This window comes from Ochlerotatus camptorhynchus, unplaced genomic scaffold, assembly GCF_037179485.1.
Source record: "Ochlerotatus camptorhynchus isolate MF236.1 unplaced genomic scaffold, CSIRO-AGI_Acam_v1.1 ptg000330l, whole genome shotgun sequence".
In the NCBI taxonomy this organism is placed as follows: domain Eukaryota; kingdom Metazoa; phylum Arthropoda; class Insecta; order Diptera; family Culicidae; genus Ochlerotatus; species Ochlerotatus camptorhynchus.
In genome coordinates this window covers 12,485,311-12,491,310 of record NW_027040818.1, presented here as the reverse complement: position 1 = coordinate 12,491,310, position 6,000 = coordinate 12,485,311, and positions in this window count along the sequence as shown.

Genomic DNA, 6,000 nt, shown 5'->3' with positions numbered 1-6,000 from the left:
CAGTTGAATTTTGATTATCGGCCTCCACTCGTTTTTGACCAGAGTGATCAGAAAGAGATCAAGCTTATCAATTTCAACTTAAATTGAATCAAGAAAAAAACAAAGATCATTGGCACTTGTTGTGATCTAACGATGAATTGAAACATGTCATTTTACTTCAAAGCCCTGCTCTCGTAGCTTCCTCTGCTGACCGGTTTCTTTGCCAGAATTAGTCTCTCTCTCTCTCCTTCGCTTGGCTTCCGCAGTTCTTCTATCTTACATGCTTTCATATACTTTCACAATTCTCGATGAACATTTAAAATGGTCCTATCTGCTTTCATCGATTCTCTTCATCGACTTTCTCTTTTGATAACTACTGCTAACCGAACATATTTCGCGCTAATTATTCAACATAGTTTGATAAAGGAGATTCTTATCTAGCATCCAAACCTTAAAATACAATAGCGAAAGGTTTTGAAGCTGAGTAAATAACGGACGAGAAAGTCGATGAAGAGAATCGATCAATGCAGATAGAAGCTTTTGAAATGTTTATCTAGAATTGCTTCACGCTTGATGGAAAAACACTTATCGACTCACAAGTTTAACTGAATTTGACAGTTTTTTTTTTTTTCGTTCTTGATGCTTCAGTTTTGCCTTCTGGGCAATGTTTGGAAAGAAAATGTGCCGTTCTTGAATTTGATAAGCTCTGAGAAGTGGGAAATTTGTTTATTGAGTCGGTTACTATGGAAATGAATTTATTACGCGGTATAAAACACACTATCCCCTTGTTGTTGACATGATTTCTATAAAGCCTATCAACGGGTGTTTGTTTTGATCATTACTCTCCAGCAGACGGTCGTGGACGGACAAATTTACCACCATTTGAAAGCTCATTTAATTTAGTTTTAGATGCATTTGATTTCATCTGCACCTTTTTGCACCTAAGAAAGATACGCAAGTCCAAAATATGAGAAAAATAGAAGAAAATTTATCAATAACTCATCTATTAAAATGATGCAGGTATAGTATGTTCTAGAACGATGTGTATTTTAGTATACCAATCAACTTTGTTTAACATAATGAGGACCTAAAATTAAAGAAAATATGTGTTTTGATGAAAAACGTGTTTATGGGGGCCCGTCCTCAAACAACGCTCTCTATCTCGATTTGAGTGAAATTTAGGACTTTTATGTCTTGAGCAAAGTTGTTTGTAATCATTTTTGCTACAACTTTGCTAAAGACGTCAACCATTTGTCTCGACATTGTGAAAAAATAAATTTTTCATTTCACTTTTAGGGGGATTAATCACAAAACCCATGCCTTCAAAATATGAAGCATGTCATACTCATCAACTTTGTTGAAGACGTCATTACTCTAAATCCGCTCTCCATGGTGCTATTAATTAAGAGCGTCAAAATGGACTTTTCAACCACTGTGCAATGGTCAAGTCTTAATAGGATATTTTTTTCTAATAATTTCCTCAGGCATGATAACATAAAGATCGGACGGTAAGAATTGTGATCAGACGCTGGTTTCCCAGGCTTTTGAATGTCCTGTCTCCATGCTGGTGGAACTATGTTGAATTCCATAAATGAATTATATAGGTTAAGTAATCGTCTTTTAGCGATATCGGGGAGGTTTTTTAGAAGGTCGAATTTGGTCATATCGCTTCCCGGAGTAGAGTTATTCGATAAAAGAAGTGCCATTGAAAATGCCAGTATTGTGAATGGTTCATCCAGAGAACCGTTACTTCGGACTGTATCCCGTAAAGTTGGTTGTGCTGGAACAGAATCTGGACAAACCTTTTTAGCGAAGTCGAATATCCATTGGGAGGAGTATTCTTCACTCTCATTGGAAGATGAGCGGTTTCGCATATAGCGAGCCTTTTTCTAAAGCGTTGTCATCGAGGTTTCTCTAGAAAGTCCCTCGATAAAAGTACGCCAGTAATTTCGTTTATTTGCTTTTAGTAAGTTTTTAAGCATTTTTTCAAGCATTCGTCATCCCATCCAGGGGTGGCGAGTCTTCTTTTGAGGGATGCACTTGGAACACGTCGTTTCTGAGCTTCTAATGCGCTTTTGTAGATTAGTTCGGTAAAGAAACGATACTCTTCTAGTGGTGGTAGAGGATCGGTAGAATCAATACCAAGAGTTACCGCCGATACAAATGTTTGCCAATCAATGTTCCTCGTGAGGTCAAAAGAAACTTGAATTGGCTGATCTGTTTTTAGACGACCACTTTTGATTGAAATAATAATTGGCAAGTGATCACTAGCATGGATATCATTGATAACCTTCCACAGACAATCTAATGATAGTGAGTTAGAGCACAAAGAAATGTCAAGACGACTCTCTCGAGCAGGAGGGTTTGCTATACGTGTTGCTTCACCAGTGTTCAAGATAGTCAAGTTGAAATCGTCGCACAAAACATCAACATCAGAAAAGTTCATAGATCTTCAGAACAGAGCTACAGAACTTTGAAAAAATTACAGGACTTCTGAAAAAATCACAAGAATCGTCATAGATCTTCAAATAAATTTGAAGACCTCCAAGAAAGTGTGCAGATTTTCCGATACATTTTCAGAATCTCATAAATTTTAATGGATCTTCTGTAAAATTTGCAAAACTTCAGGGAAGTTCGATGATTTCAAAAAAAAATATTTACACGATTTCAGGAAAACTTGTAGATCTTGAGAGAGACATTTGAAACTTCAAGGAAGCTCAAATATTTTCAGGTAAATTTTGATATATTTAGGTAATTTAGAAGATCTTCAAGGAAATTTTCAGATCTTCAGGATAGCCCGAGAGCCTACAGAGGAATTTACAAAACATCAGATCTACTGAGAAATTTATTGAGCCTCAAGGTTTTTTTTTTGTAGATCTTGGGAATAGAGCAGGAATTTGACAGAAAGTTTCACAGTTTCAGACAAATGTGAGATCTTCAGAAAAATTCGTTAAATGTCCGGAAAGCACCTCAATTTCAAAAACAAATCGCAGCGAAGTACAGAAGTACAAGATTTTGCAAAACTGCATGGAAGTCGGGAATAGATAGATCTAAAGAACTTCAGAGAAGTCCGTAGACCTTAAGAGAAGTCTGTAGAACGTCAGAAAGTTCGTACGTTTTTAGAAAAATTTGCAAAACTTCAGCAAAACACACAGATCTTCGGGAAAGTTCGCCGATCTTTAGATCAAGAATCCACAAAGAAATTTACAGAACTTTATAAAAGTTCGGAGATCTACTGAGAAATTTATTGAACTTCAGGGCAGTTCGTAGATCTTTAGAGCAGAAATACAGTACTTCAGAAAACTTTACAGAATTTGAAACAAATTTTAGGAACTTCAGAAAAGTTCAGATGGTAGATCGTAAATCTACCATAGAGGTACTCTAAGACTAGAAGGTCCCGAAATAACGTGCTCAACTTTTTGACTCAGCTCTGGTACTCTCTTCGGTCCCAAGCTAATCGATTCACCCCTCGAAACATAGGAAAATCCACTAACCCCTCATTTTATCTGTCAAACTTTCATAGCAAATCAAAACAAACATCGTGTAGTACTAGAATTTCGACTAGAATGGGATACGTTAATCGTTTGCTTGGGACCAATAGGCTAGTCAAGTAGTGAGACAATTTAAAATCGTTAGTTTCGTATTGATTGTTGAATCTACTCAAAAATTAGCAGATGTTTAAATAAATTTTCAGAATTTTACTGCAGTTCTTGGATTTTGAGAGACATTTACAGAACTTCAGGTAAGTTCGCTGATCTTTAGAGATATTTGCACAGCTTCAGAAAAATTAGTAAAACTTCAGAAAACTTCCTAAAACTTCCGGAAAGCTCAAAAATTTCTAGATAATCTTTTGATTCTTTAGGAAATTGTGTAGATGTTCAGAGATATTTGCAGACATTCATTGAATCATGAAAATCTATAGAGAAAATTACAGAACTTTCGAGAAGTTCGTAGATTATTAGAAATTTTGTGAACATCAGAGATAATTGTTGATCTTCATCTTCATCATCATCAGCATCAGATAATTGTTGATCTTAAATCTTCAGGGATTCAGGAACTTTGTAGATTTTTAGGAAAATTTACAGAACTTCTGAAGAACACACAGAACTTCAAAGAAATCTGTAGAACTACCGAGAAATTTGCAGATCGTCAGGAAAGATTGTTGATCTTTAAAGAAATTTTACCGGAGAACAGAAACAAAACTTCAGGGACGTCCAAAGGTCTTCAAATAATTATGCAGAATTGAGTTGTCAACAGAAATTGAACAGTTGTTGAGAACTTTTCCTTAAAAGTTGTCCTAGCTCGCTTGTCTAATATCTATATACAATCTTCACACTGCCGTACTCTAACGGAACTATCAACTCTATGCTTTCATCTACTCCATCTATCGTATAAAAATAACCACTACAGTCTGTTATTTGAAATTAGCATCTTCAACTATCTGGATGTTCGAATGTTGATCCCTCCGTTCCCCCAACAATCAATACGAAACTAACGATTTTAAATTGGCTCACCACTTTAGTAGCCTATTGGTCCCAAGCAAACGATTAACGTACCCTATTCTAGTTGAAATTCTATTGCTACCCAATGTTTGTTTTGATTCGCTATGAAAGTTTGACAGATAACATCAGGGGTGTGTGGATTCATGCAGAACATGCAGGGGTGAGTGAAATAGCTTGGGACTGCTTGCACAGAAATTCAAAACAACCCAAAATTAAGTTCTTTTCACTCATCTCCCATGTTGCGTACGATAAGCTAAATTTGGGTAAACCGGCTCAAAGTAGTTTGCATTTAAGCACGGCAAAAAAATTACCCATCGCTAAGTTATTTTCAATTTTTTCTACCCAAAATTAAGTTCAAATAACTCAAATTTGGGTATATCGCATATTACTCAATTTTGGCTTCTCGTACGGAACTAGACGGTTGAGTCGAATCTTTCGTTCTATTTTTGACAACAATAGCGTGAGAAAATGAAACGGGCTGAGGTCAAATAACTCAAATTTGAGTTCAAAAAACTCAAGCGGTGGGTTGTTTTGTTTTTCTGTGTGGGACCGTTGTTCTGGTACTGAGTGAGCCAAAAATAATAATGATTTTCTTCGGGACCCAGTGGTCTTAGAGTTACCTCTATGGTTCCCCTCTCCCAGGAACAGAATAAAATGGAACAACATACGCCCTCCAGTTAGTGTCAAAAAGCACAATGAAGGATACATTTATTCATACAAACAGGCTGCCATTCCCGAGCATGGAAAGCTGGATAGATGTACTTGGGACCAATAGGCTATTCAAGTAATGATCCAATTTAGTTTCATTAGTTTTGTATTGATTGGTGGTGGTAGTTCTGAAGAATATAATCAAGAATATTCCAAGGGAATTTTATAGAGAAAAATTACATTAAGCATTAAGCAAATTCTTGGGAATTATTACCAGTTTGTGGAAATTATGGAATTGTAGAGTGATTTCTACGAGAATCTAGAGAGAATGCGTACTAAGAGTGGCTTTCAGAGAACGCCTAGAATGTTATTGAAAAAGTATGTGATAGTATATAGAATAGGGAATTCAGAAAAGAAGTATGATTAAAAACTAACATGGTTCAAAGGAAACTCTAGAAAAAAGTTGAATATACAGTCAGGAATCCTTATTGCCGGATTCCTTATTGCCGGTATCTCTTATTTCCGGATCCTTATTGCCGGGCTATCCGCGAATAAGGATACGGTATTTGACAGTTTTTCTTGAACCGATGGCCGCCATCTTGGATTCCAAAATGGCATCTGACATCGATTTCCCGTTCCTGTTCTCACATTGCACAGCAACATCTTACATGGACAAGTTTTGGAGTCATAACATATTAAGGAAGTTCATGTGCACACTAGCGCCACGTAGTGTGAGGGTTCTGAAATAATATGACCATCATCCGAAAGGACATAGTGACCTGAACAACTTTTCTCAAGACAGTAACCTTCTATATTGCCAGGTTCTCGAGATACAGCTTATACAGGAAATTTACTTGCACACTAGCGCCGC